A 14,356-nucleotide genomic window follows, 5' to 3' on the forward strand; every position below is an offset into this window, starting at 1 on the left:
AATCTTTGCTGTTCATGGAGATTATAACTATCCCAATTTACAGTGCAGACTGTTGAAGCTCTACGTTATAAGCAACTGACTAACTTAACCCACAACTCAGTAGCTGAGCCACACTTGGGCTCAGTCTTTGGCAGATGATATCTTTATGCTGCAATGTCATCCATCACTGGGAAGAACATCAGCACTGCTGGCCAAAATCAAACTATGGGTTAGAGAAATACTTATAAAAATAATCTGAAGCTTGAGAAGAAAAATATAAATGGTAAAACAATTTCAAAATGATCATATAAAACAGACCAAGGAAGTCTAACTGCAAGCATAGACAGAGAACAAGGCAGGCAGACTAGTCTTTAAAATGTTTAGTTCTCTCGTGTAGTAAAACCCAAAACAAAATCAAACAGTAAGCACCTGTTTGCTAATTCAAATGTCCTATTTATGGAGAAATAAATAAGCAATTTGTTAATTAAATCATTAACTTCAAGTTACAATAAAGTTGTTATTCTATAATCTACTTTTTCCACTTGAAAAAGAGAATTTTGTTTATTAGTCTGATAGGATGTTCAACTTTCAGTCAGGAAGTTCACTTGGCAATATACTAGGTTACTGAAGTTCAAGACAGAAACCCATAGACAAACCAACAAGCTTGTAGGAACCTAATACATCTTTAGAAAGTCCACTGCTTTGTCTTAAGTTTTACAGAATGTATTATTGGAATGCATTCACCTTATCTGTCAATTAGACCAATAAATTAGGTAACAATAAAGAAACAATTCATTTTTTTATAAACTAGGGTGACTTTTTTTTTAAACCTATTCATTATGCATAGAGTGTTATACCGGCATGGTTGCTTTTCCAGAGGTCCTGAGTTCAATTCCCAGCAACTAGTGTGACTTTTATCTGTCCTAACCTGCTACCTTTGAAGCAACATGTAGCATTATTCTCCCTAATAACAGCAGTGTACAACAGATTAAGTGAAAAGGAAGATAATCCCTCTATTCATGATAACCACAGCTTTTTTTCTTTCCAATTTATTACAAAGTAAAAACTCTAAAAATGAATTATTTGGGAAATGAAATTTAACATCAACAAATACTGGGAAGTGGTAACTAGCGAACAATAAGCAGCATTAGGTGGCACAGCACACGTAGTATTGGCTAGAGACTTACTCCATCAAAGGGATGCTTCACATAGGCCTGGGGAAAGTGGAAAATTTAACTGAATAGAATTCAGAGGATTTAAAAAGCCCAGTTCACAACTGGCTACTATTGGTGATGATGATAATGATGATGATGTCAAAAGCATCCAAAGATCAACTTTAACAGCCATGTTACTAAGGGCTTCTGCAATTTATTGAGATGATTCCCTTGAACCAAATATGAAATGCTGGGAGCAAATTATAGTTCACAATAAACACAATGCAACTATAAAGGATTATCTAGTTCTCTATAACAACAATAAAAAGCACATCCAATCTTCTATGTGACAATAACAGTATTCTGTATACAGATGAAACATAAATAAACAAGGGTTCAGAGCTACAGTGCAAGAGCAAAGTCTATTAATTCATTTCCAGCAAAGTATTTGCTCAATCTGATTGCTTTTGTTGATTAATGAGACTTATGTACAGTTAAACACAAAATGTTTTAGATTACATTGTAAAGCAATACAATGAGGTGTTGTGAATATGCAATTTTTAAAATATTCAAAAGCATATGTGCCCTAAAAGAAAATGTATTTACAAAAGCTCTAGAAGATATTCATAGAAAATGCTGACTTGTTTTGTGTGAGCCATAAAATGCAAATATAAATCTTATAGCCTAAGATGGGGCTGAGTTAGTATTTGGAAATGTATTAGGTTTTTGATATAAGTATTTGTTTCACATGTTCATACTGATCTTTTCCATTATGGATAAATTTCCAAAATCTTGTTGAAAAGATAACATCAAAGAGCATGCCATCTTATTATCTATAAATGCACTGTGCCTGAAGTCTCTCTCCTTTGTATCCACTTGCAAATCCAAATCTTAAGATACCTCAAAATACTGCATTTTCTAGACATTTAAAGATAAAATTACATATTTCCTCCAACATTCAACAAATATTTATTTGGTATTTATTATGTGTCTAGATACTGGTTATATATTAATGAAGAATTAAGAAAAACAAGGGTCCTACTGAAACAGTTTCCTTTACTGAGGGATACAATTTTGACTCCTCATATGTCATCAGGAAAAGCTCTCAGAAGCAATAATGAAAACTGACTTAAATGATAAAGAGTAGAGTTAATGGAACAGATAATTTCAGGCAACCAGCACAGAATGTGTAAGAACCTGAGGTGGCAATGAGCTGGCGATAAGACCAGGGCCAGGGTAGCTGTGCAGAGAGAGCAATGGGAGTACGGTAATGTTTATGAAAGGAGGTCTGAGAGCTGAGTGTGAGAGCAGCGTGAGTCCTAGTGGGGACTAGGACTTTATTCTTAGTGATGGTGAAAAAACATTCAGACAGCAGACAAAAGAAAAAGCAAAGGATGACACTAACAAACAATATTAGCTGCTTAGTCAGAACCCAGATATCACTAGCCACCTTTAATCCTCCTGGGGCTAGGAGCACTGTATTTGCATTTTGCAGGTAAGGAAATTTAGATTCGAGAGGTAATTTGAACACCCAGCTAATAAATCAAAAGATCATAAATTGTATAAGACTCAATTCTAAAACTATGTGCTTCTTTTTAACTTCCCAACGCTATCTACCACTGTAGTAGCTTCAAATTATAGCAACATCCAAGCTTAACACACACACACACACACACACACACACACACACACAAATGATGTAACATGTAACAGAAGTCCATCAGGCATATAAGGTATTTGTTTTCATTAATTTTACAGGCTCGACAACACATTTTTAAATTGTAGAATAATATAAATTAGAAGTCATTCTCTAGAGATAGGATTATAGCATCCAAACTGAGACTATAACTGGTACCAAACTTAAGAGTTTACATATGCAGTTCAACAAAATTCAATATGCCTACAGTAGACTTTAACTAATTCTAAGTGACCTAGTTGCTACACAATGGCCAATAATTTATCTCTGTACCCTCTCACTTTGCAACTTCAAAAAAAAATTAGGCTTAATGCTAACATACATGAAGGCTCCAAGAAACTACAAAGAAAAACACTTTTCAGACTTAGAAACACTAGTCAGTCAAGGGAAGTCCAAAGCTACTTCTTGTTCAATTACAATAAAAACCTAGTGAAAAACACCAGTGAAGGTTAATATTACATCAGTTTGAAAGCTGATACTTACACTTGTCTGCTCAAGCACCATGAATATCTCAAGCCCATCCTATTTCGGTTCTGGACTCATACTATCACTTTAAGAAAAGACAAAAACACTCAGGCCAACCCTCGGAAATGGGGTGTTCTGCCCCACGCCTACTTTGGACGAGAAACTGCAACATCTGGTTCCTTATTTGAGAGCTACTGCAATATCTTACATGAAACCACAACACTGTAACATTGCCAAACCTCAGTGGAGTTTACAAAGTCAACCACAACTCCACTAAAATGGAGCTGCAGAGTCTAAATTCCAGGAGAGGAGCAAGTAGACCAAGGGGGAAAGAGTACTCTGCTCAAAATGGAGCTTTCTTCTTAGCTAGATAGTGTCGGATAAATATCCACATATGTGCAGATTCACTAGGAATTTCATTGGCTTTCCTCTTCTTCCTATTTTGAGGGGTGGAGGTATGGGATGTATTGGTCTATTTTCATTACTATAATGAAACACTGGATAGGTATAAATAAAAGAGGCTTGTTAGTTAGTTTAGTTTAGAGGTTAAAAGTTAAGGTAAAAGTATTGGCTCTAGGAAGACTCTTCTTGGCTGTCATTTCATGGTGGATGACACAGCATTCCAAAGTATATATGGAAGCAGGGATCATTATTACTAGCCAAAAGCCAAACAATGACCTTGGGTCAGGTTTACTTTTATAACTAGTTCTGGTAATAAGAACTGCCTTCATCTCTTCCCAGTGTGGTCCTCTCTGACTTGAGGACTGTCCCGTATGTCTCACCTTCAATGAACACTGCACAGAAGATCAATATAAGAGTCCAAAACCCTATTTAACTACAGCAGGAGACAGAACTGTATTTCTCTCCTCAATACCCAGCACAGGAGAAGTACAAAGGATCATAATTTAGCAGTGCCATCTATCAGCAGTACCGTGTTGTAAACATTTTCTTCTTAAATAATCAGAAAAGGAGAAAATTTACAGAGGAGTAATTAGGCCACAACTAGAAAAAGACAGTCTTAGTTTGGCTTCTTTATTCCAATAGACCCACTTGTATGACCTTGGAATTCTATTTTCTCTGCACTTTTTATCATCTATAAGGACAGAATGCTAAGTTTACATCGAGGTTCAAATGAACAAGAACGCCAAGTGTTAGCCCAGTATTTGTAAGCCCCAAACTGCAAAGCAAAATGTGGTGTATCACTGGTACTGGTATTATTCCTAAGGACAAAATCAGAAGGAGGTCTCTGAGTGCTATCAGATGATGATAATATAATAATACTAGTGAGCACAGAGATGATATTAAGGTGGTTGCCAGGCAATGACCCTCAAACACTTACCACTATTAATGACCCTCATTCCAAATCCAAAGGGTGGGGGACTTTTACTATTTCAAGAGACAGTGTCACAGTTTCATGGTATGTATAACCATAAACAGTAAGAAAAGTAGATAATCAAGAAAAGCAGTATTGTAACTGGAGGTTTCTCTCCTGACTACCAGTTCCCGAATAATCACTCAGAGGCTTAATAATTACTTATAAATGCTTGGCCCATTGGCTCAGGCTTATTACTAACTAGCTCTTACATTTAAATTAACCCATATTTCTTATCTATGCTTTGCCACGTGTTCGTGACTTGTTACCTCATTTTCTACATGTCTTGCTTCCTTGGTGGCTAGCTGGCTCTCCCAGACTCCTCCCTTCTTTCTCCTGTATCTCTGTTTGAATTTCCCACCTGGCTCTATCCTGCCTTGCCATAGGTCAAAGCAAAACATACTCATAATGTATAGAAAGACCATCCCACAGCAGTCTACTGAAAGTTTATGTGGTCAATAATCAAATGAATGTGGAGTTTACATCATTCACCCGTGAAGCTTCTGATACAGGAAGTAAGCATTCTCCAAGTACTTTCTAGATAATGTAAAGTAAAAACCTCTTATATGCTTTTAAATACAGAGTTCTACTGGCTATGCATAACACATATATTTAATATACTAGTAAAATGCTACAATTTGTAACTATAAAAATGGCTGTCATTGAAGCAGAACTACTAATAGTTTTCATATGGACAAGACAACCAGCTTTACAGTATCAGCATGGAGAAAATGTACTGGTACTAGAAAACTTAGGAAGAACGTTTTATCTTTCTTGACCCAAATGTTTATGAAAACTTGAAGGTATAAGCAAGAACTAAAAACATTAGATCTTTATAAATTTTTAAAATAGCATTTATTAACATTTAAAAAGACTAAGTGTGCTAGGGAACAGGCTCAAAGCATAAAGTGATTGGTACACAAGCATAAACAAATGTGTTCATATCTCCAGCACCAACATAAAAAGCCAGAGGTAGGGGCATAAGTCAGTAACTGCAGAGCTGAGGGGTCTAGATCAGGTGGATCATAGAATCTCACTGGTGAGCCCATCTAGCCAACTGGGCATTCCTGGTTCACTGAGAGACTGTCTCAAAAAACAAGGTGGAGAGCGATAAAGAAGGATACCAGAAACCAAGTTCTGGACTCTAAATGTGTATAGATAGGTATGTTCACCAACACACAGCAATGCATACACAAATACAATAAATATGTTACATAAATAAAATTAAGACAAAATGAAAAAAACCATAAAAATTTCTAAATTATAATTAATTATCTCATCCTACTTTAGTCATTTACCTTTTAAAAGAACATTCTATTTAGAAATCATTCATGACTTATAGAAAAATTAAAAGCAGAATAATAATACTGCCATCTCCAAATTTTATAGAAGAGAAAATGTTAACTAGGACAAGTCATCTTCAATCCACAAATAAAACATACGGAAAATGTGTCTGGAAAAAAAGTTAATTTCACTAAGTAATATCAAAACAAAACTTCAATAAAAGTACTTAAGGAATATAAATCCTTTTCTGTACCTGTGGACACTAAACATTTAGACAAAACCTTGCCAAAATAATTTTTATACAACAACAGTCAACTTAGGCAGTGAAAACAGTTTTATGATTGGCTTAAGAAAGAGTGTTAATACAAATGCTTTCAAGAAAACATGCTGCTAAAAACTTTCCTAACTTGATTGTTTATAATCCAACTAATTATAGATATTATTGACATGGCATGGAAAAGTACACACAAGTTAAATAACTGAAGGACAATCTAATACATAATAATACGGAGAAGTCCTTCCATTGTAAGGACAAGCTGTCAAAAGTGCAACCACTAAACTGTAATAAATGTACAAAATTATATATATTTTTAAATTCACACAACTTTATTCCATGCTAATGATACCCAATTTGAGTCAAATATTTTTTGAAAAATTGTTATTCAGCACAACTATTTTTATGAATGTTTTATTAGCATATACTAATTATAAAGTAGATGCTCTAAGCGATCCTTCATTTTCTGATCTGTACCTACTAAACCCCAGAGTCAGGCCAAATCACAGGCTGTTGCCACCAAAACTGCTAGTATAGATGAAGCTCTGCAATTCCACAAATATGATGAGAAACTCTTAGCCTCAACATTACCTGACCACAGAGAGTGAACACCTGTTCAGATCACTTGACATCAACAGCAGAGAAGAAGGATTTAAATAAAAGATGCTAGGAAAGCCTTATGATTCCAACTAGCTTCTAATACCTACCTATTTTTTATATGATGCTTACAGCAATGTGAAAACTTAACTTCTGGAGCAGTACAACCCTCCCCCTCCCCCGCTCTACTACCCAACTACCTATTTTTGATGTTAACTGTTTCTTTGTAAGTGGAGAGAACGTCCTCATTCCCCATGGGTTGCGGAGAGGATAAGTATTTCTGATGAATGCCTAGTACAAATACAGCATATGGTAATTGGAATTGTTGCCGAACAAAGTTTATCATTTTCAGAAAAGACATGTACTTTTCGATTTTTGGCCAAAGTTAGGCTTGTGAATATAGCCTGGGGCAAGCTACTTAGATACTCCAGGAACTACACCTCATATTTGCTGAGGTATTTTAAATGAGAAGCCACGAAAAGCTCCAAAGCAGCCGTGTGCACAAGACAAGGTGGTTACTTGCATCTGATAAGTATTCGTGTCCTCCCCATCTCAACTTCTAACAACCAGTTCTACGACTTCATCTTCACAAAATATGAAAACTCAGATCACATACTGAATGGGGAACCAGACGAATAACAAGCAAGACAGATGGGAGTCAGGCTGTTCTAGATTCTTCTCTCTGGCCATTATTTTAGAGCTAAGTTTACACATCTATTCCATCTTTCCACCACCTCTCCAGCAAATGCACAGGCCCCAAACTCGTTTTGTAACAGCTAAGCTATTGGCATCCACTTATCAAGTCTTTAAGAGGGACCCCCAAAAGGCAATCACAGTGTTGACAGAACACCTTGTGCAATAGTCCTTGGTTCTATTGTGCGATGAGTACACACAGTTATTCAATATGCCCTGGACTTGGGTTTCATGTTTAAGTTTTCTCAAAAGTAGGACTCAAAAACTTACAAGCATAAACCCTCTGAGAAGGACTAATATTGCCTACTAAAATAGCCTGTGATTGAGTACTCGGTACTTATAAAGGTCTGTGTCCTCCACATTTACAAATGTCATAGTACACTTTGGGCTAAGCTTATTTGTTACTTTATGGGCCTGTGACTATGGGCAAAGCACTTCATTTCCTTTACCTCAGTTTCCAAACGATAAAATAGGGATACTAGTATTTATTCTACCCATTAACCAGGCTTTTATGAGACTCAAAAGGAAGACACTAACACAAGTGTAACCAATCATACTTTAAAAATCCTAATGAGTTTTCTAACTGTAACGTTACAACAATGAGAATCTTCTGTTCTCCATACAGAGGCTGTGGCTAAATGGAAAGCAGACGACCCTTCAATAGTTAAGCACTATTTAATCCTGCATCCTAGCAGTCTCTCCCTGTCAAATTTCTATACAGGAAAGACTGTACTTCCACTGATGTCTGTGTAAAACCACTTTCTATGTATTCTTCAGTAGTTATTTTAGTTCTGTGAGCACCCATTTTTCACCCACAAATCACAAATACATTTTCTTCAGAAAGATCCTTATAAGGCTAAATAGTATCTGCAATGTACTAACTATGGATTCCAGGGCACCACAGGCATTCAGCAGGTAACTATTTGTTAAACCAATATCAGAAATCAGATAAAGCGTATGAAGATAAATACTTGTAAACTGGCTCTTACTAGCAATTAAAATATCTCAGCACTTTATGTAAACACTCTAGAGTCTTTAAAAATTCTTTTCTTCTAAAGACAGAAGCAATGTACATCATTTTAAAACAACCTGTGATACTGCCTCAAGGAGGAAGACTTCACATTCAAAAGTAGCTGCTCTGAAATTTTCTCTATTTCTCTACTAATTTTAACTTCCAGAAAACCATGATATATATTACAAAAAAGAACTCCCAGCAGACCAATCAAACAAATTTGAGCTGTACAGTGTGGGGGCCTTAAGACTACTGATGCTGTTACACACAATTTTATGAAACTTTCAAGCAGATCGGCATGTAGTTGAGCAAAGCATCTGCCCAGATTTCATCTGTTTCAAACCACAATGTGACTGAGGCAGACCAGCAACAGAGGGGGACATAGGCTCAGAGTGGATGAGCGATTTAGAGTAAATCCAAGTGAGGAAGCTAAGATTCTCCCGAAGCTCTTCACCCCTTAGCAGTAACACAGGACACAGTATCTCTCTTCAAACTCAAATACTGAGGGCCCCTTTATTTAATCCACAGAATATCTAGATCTAACCACTTAGCCATAACTTTTACACTACTTAGTCCAGGTTCCTAGCTGTCATTTGAGGATAATGAGACAGTACCATCATTTATCAGGTGAAGAAGGCAAAACTTAAGAGAGGAAAAGAAATTTAATATATCTGAAATAATACGCTCCAAAGTGGTAGAACCATTATGCTACCAGGTTTACATTCCTAGGTGTTACCTAGAGCTGCCCCTTGCTCTTGGTGCTGTCTTTTCCAGAAATGATCCAGGTTCTAAAATTCCATCCTTATGATATGTGAAAGATAGTAAAATCTGATAACAACTGGTTCAAAGGCTCTCAGACTACTCCCAGGTCACCTTCACCTAAGGTTATCACTTCTTAGCATTCATTATACCAAGGCCCTGCCAGCTGAAGTTCTGTTCTACTCTGTCCATCACCTACAAGCGGGAGATCTTGAATGGAAACTGTAAACTTGAAGAAATGACTATGCTCTACTTGAAGCTGGAGCAGGACTATATAAACTCCTCAGGAGCTAGGACTTCTCACGAGATGAAAAATATTTTATTGAAGATAAATTTTCAGATCATAAATATACTCACAGTAATAGTTTAAGATCAAAATGAGATTAACAAGTTGATAAATACCTCATTCCTTGTCACTATAGTAAGTTAAAGGTGATAACCATAGATTATAAAAAAGCGGGGACTGGGGAAGACTGACAAAAGCATCCTTGACAGTGACTCTGGTGACAGCCGAGCACAGCAGCTACAAGCTAGCGAGACAGAGCCACAGCACGGTGTTCTGGATCCAGGGCCTCACTCTAAAGCTGAACCCAGAGGAGATGAACGGGAAGATGCCCAAGGTTGTGATCTCCTCAGTACACAACCCCTCATCTATCTCATCTATGTGGTCCTGATATGAGTCACCCCAGTATCATAAAGAAACTGGACAGCATATAAAGATTTGAGGGGGGGGCGGTCATATGTGAATGCATGATATGAAGAACTTGGCTATATTTTTTCTTATCTGCAAATGAATTATCCCAGAAAGATGTAAAATTCAAGGCTAGACAGACGACTCAGATATTGAGAACACTTGTTACTCTTCCCAAGGGCCCAGGTTTAGTTCTCAGAACCATTCATAACTCCAGTTTCAAAGGATCTGATGCCCTCTTCTTGACTCCACGGAAACTAAGTATGCATATAGTTAGGGCACATAAATGCATATAAGCAAAACATTAATACATATAAAATAAATCTTTAAAAAACAATTTAAAAAATTTAAAGGTATAAACTGATTGAACAAACAAAAATTCTTTGTTAAGAATGATTTGGGCTGTGAAAACTGAACTAAAATATGAAATGATTTGAAAGTACAAAAAGGTATCTTATGGTCATGGAGTGCCCTTACACCTGTATGACTGATCTAATCGTAAATAATGTCATCCACTTCAGCAATTGTTCATTATAAGGGAATTATGTTTGAATTATGTACTGTCTCGGTGGTCATTTCTGTTTACATCTTTACTTTTGTCCAGAATGTACTTGGAATAAAGCCTTTACCACCTATTATTGTACTGTTGTGAAAAAATGGGCTTGGGAAAAACCCCAACAACTTAAGGGTGTTTAAAAAGCTCACAGGAAAAAAAAAAATAAAAAGCTCACAGGGTTCAGTTTGTATTGACAGAGAGGCGAAGGAAGTAGGAACATGAAATATCCAGTCGTACTGCATTCACAAACAGGAAACAGAGCTCCCTTTCTCCACCACCCAGGGTAATAGTACCACCAACACCAAGCAGCCCTTCCTACTCTGCAAGTGCAGTCAAGATAATTTCCCCTAGACATGCTCAGAGGACCACATCCCAGGTGAGTGAAGATTCTGTCAAGTTGACAATTACACTAACCATCACAGGCTAGAATGTAAATAAATAGCTATTTACTTGTTTGGAGTTTTCTTTTGAGTGCACAACCCTTCCTTATTCTGGTCCTAATTTTAAAGGTGATTTTGAAAGAGATGGGCCTTGGTTGAGAGATGTTCCAGTAAAGTGCTTGTTGTGTAAGCAAGACATCTGAGTTCCTAGTCCCAGCACCCACATAACAAGCCAGGCATGATGGACTCAGGTCTGTCACCCTAGTGCTGGGGGGTTAAGACAGGGGGATCAGGATGCTGTCTAGTCAGTCTAGCAAGAAAAAGAAAAAAAAAAGCACAAAAATCAAACAAACAAAAAAACCAAAAATGAAAACAAACCAAGCTCTAGTTTCAGGACAAAAAGCAAAGAAAGACCTTTCAGGTGGAGCAGTAGAGGAAGTCACCATGTGCAGGCCTCTGCCCTTCCCTGGTAAGCATGCTGCACACACACACTAGAGAGCTAAGAATGGAGCTCAGGAGCGTAAGTACAAGCTTATCATTCCTAAACCGGGGGCTCAATCCCCAGGACCACAAAAGGAAGGGAAAGAAAGGAATGATGGCAAGGGAGAAAGAGACAGGGCAGATCAGGTCTATGTGGAAGAAAATGAGAATGTGAGAGGAAGACAGTTTTATCCAATGTCTGAAGATTTTAGTATACACTGGAGAGACAGTAATGTGCAGTCAGCAATTCTTAACTTTCAAAAAAACTTTTATAAGTTTTCTAAAACAAACCCTTCGCTCAGTAATGTCCACAAGCTCGCCTGTATTCTCCACAGATTCCATCAAGTCTATTTCTCAGACTCTTCTAAGGACCCCACAAGTAGTAAGCAATCAACAACCTGTTAGGAGATTTGTCTCCTATTTCAGGCTCACTACCTTCTTACCATAAATCAGTTAATTTGTCTCTCTGGAGGTGATGTACCTGTTTCCTCTCTCATAAATAATGATCCATCCTGTGCACACACATTTTGTTTACATGTTTTATTTACTGATCTGGTGATCAACATTTACGTTACTTCTACCTTTTACTTCTTTTGGGCCTTTTTAAAACTGGCAAAAAAAAATCCAATCTACATATTTATGGAGCACAATGTGACTATTCTGATAGATGTATACAGTATAAGAACTATTTAAATCAATCCACTTAACATATCCATCACCTTATCTACTACTTTTTTATGATGAGAATATTTAATTCTTTTTTAGAAATCTTAAAATAATGTTATTATCCTGATATATACTTCATTAACCCAGCTGAATCATTTTCATTTCTGAATCAGGGTCTCTCTACATAGCCCTGCCTGTCCTAGGTTGGCCTCAAACTCTGCCTCCCAGGTGCTGGGATTAAAGGTGTGTGCTACCATACCTAGCTCAGAGCTGAATCTTAAGGATACTAAGAGGTGTCAAGCCAGCAGCAAAAGCACACTCTATGTTCTGCTCATGTGAGGTACCTAGAATGAAGATTCTTGGAGAAAGGAAGTAGAACAGACATCACCAGGGGAAGGGGGAAAGTGAATGCAGAGTTAGGGCTACCTGTGTACAGGGTTTCTGTGTGAGTTCATGGGAGGTTCTAGAAATGGATAGTGGCGACAGTTACACAACGAGTTATATAATTAAACTAACCAAAAGAGTGTATTTTAGAGTGTGTGTGTCCCCACCACAGAGAGAGAGAGAGAGAGAGAGAGAGAGAGAGAGAGAGAGAGAGAGAGAACGATCTCTCCTGACCCACCATCATGGCTGAATTCTAGCAAAGCCCACTGGCATTCAACTAACAGAACTAGGAGAACCACATCTACTTTTTTAATTGCCAGCCATGACTCAGCACTTTTCCTTGGCTTCAAACAGTAACTACCTGGAGAAATTCACGCTAAATGAGATGAACCTGAAGTAAGGTGGTCACACTCTTATTAAAGTCCTCTGCTTCCACTTCTCAGGTTGCTGTTCCCTCACCACTGTCCCTTTAAAAGGAAGCACTAGTGACTTTTACTTTTCTGTAAATAACAGAGGCTGTATTTTGAAGTAAGCAAAAGTCTCCGAGAATAAATTTATTCCAACATTCATAAAGTCATGCTGCAATAACTGTCTTGTGACACCCTAGTCCACACATACAATGAAGATGTTGCAATCACTTTATTTCCCCATTTGGATGGCAGTCCATGATAAACTCAGCTTCCCAGCAAAAACTCAGCTGTAATATCAGATCTGGAGGAACTGCATTAAAAAACCCTAACAGCTATTCCTAGTTAATTGTTTCAATTGTTAAAGCCATCCTCCCCACCTGAAACCAGGAGGCAAACAACAGAAGGAAACTGATCACTGGCCAGACGGCAAGGATGAAGGCACGGAACAGACCATGTTCTGGAATACGGTCGGTCATAGGAGAGCTCGGGTATCGGAAGCTCATCCAAGGCGAAGGACGCCCCGGGTGCCCCTCCTTCCACTACTGCATCACAGCACCCACTGCAAAGCTGTCTGATCTGAAAAGACCTTTCTGCCTGGCTTGACTGGGAAAGTTATAAGCTTGGCAAATGAAGGGGCAGGGGAAGGAAAGAGAAAACAACTCTGCTTATGTAACTGTGAGCTGTTTAAATCTGATGCCCTCCTCCTGGTCCGTCCAGACTAGTCACCTTGTATACAGGCAACTAATAATGACATGAAATGCAACTAAATTAAATCCAACTCAAGCAAAGTAAAGTATCTGGGAATCTGGAAACACTGCCTCAGCTTACAGGGATTCCTCATACTAAAGAACAGGGAACCAATACAGTTTGGGTCACATAATATGACAGAAAAATGATGATCATAAAACTAGTAAAAACATATTAGGCAAGAAAATATTACAATGAAAAAGCACTGGCTACTCTATTTATTCTTTTATTTAAAAAGGAAAAAAAAAATCCTTCAATGTTTTGACTACTAGCCTTCCTCCAAAGGAGTCTTTAAAGAAACAAAGACTGAACTCAAAGACAAACAGGATTTCCTACTGCACATTTCCACAGCACTGCAACTGCTTTTAACTACGACTCATAGGAAACCACTGCTCTTAACTTTATCCACAGAAATTATATTCAAACCAAAATTCAACTCTTTACCGTATTGTATACACAATTTTAACATCTAACTATCAATTTCTAATAGTTACTCAGGTCTTAAAGATACACTAGGAAAGAAGTGTGACACAGCAACACCATTTCTTCCTCTGTTATCATCTAAACTATCCACTAGTAACGTTGCACTGTCCCCACAGACAAGATTTCATTCTGAGTTTTCAATAAAAACAGTAAGAAGCAGTGAAAACAGACAAGAGAAAGAAAAATGATAACGTGACTCACACTGGCCTCCCAACAATGAAGCAGTTAGCAGGAGCAAGCTTGCAGACCTCCGTGGCAGGCGAGGTGCAGAGCC

At 37.6% G+C, this 14,356-nt stretch overlaps 1 protein-coding gene across 1 annotated transcript in view; it reads right to left on the reverse strand.

Moving 5' to 3' along the window:
* Akap13 (A-kinase anchoring protein 13) overlaps positions 1–14,356 on the reverse strand; it is a 271,423-nt gene that overhangs the window by 140,875 nt on the left and 116,192 nt on the right. The window lies entirely within an intron of this gene.

This window comes from Myodes glareolus, chromosome 24, assembly GCF_982192425.1.
Source record: "Myodes glareolus chromosome 24, mMyoGla1.1, whole genome shotgun sequence".
NCBI classification, from domain to species: Eukaryota; Metazoa; Chordata; class Mammalia; order Rodentia; family Cricetidae; genus Myodes; species Myodes glareolus.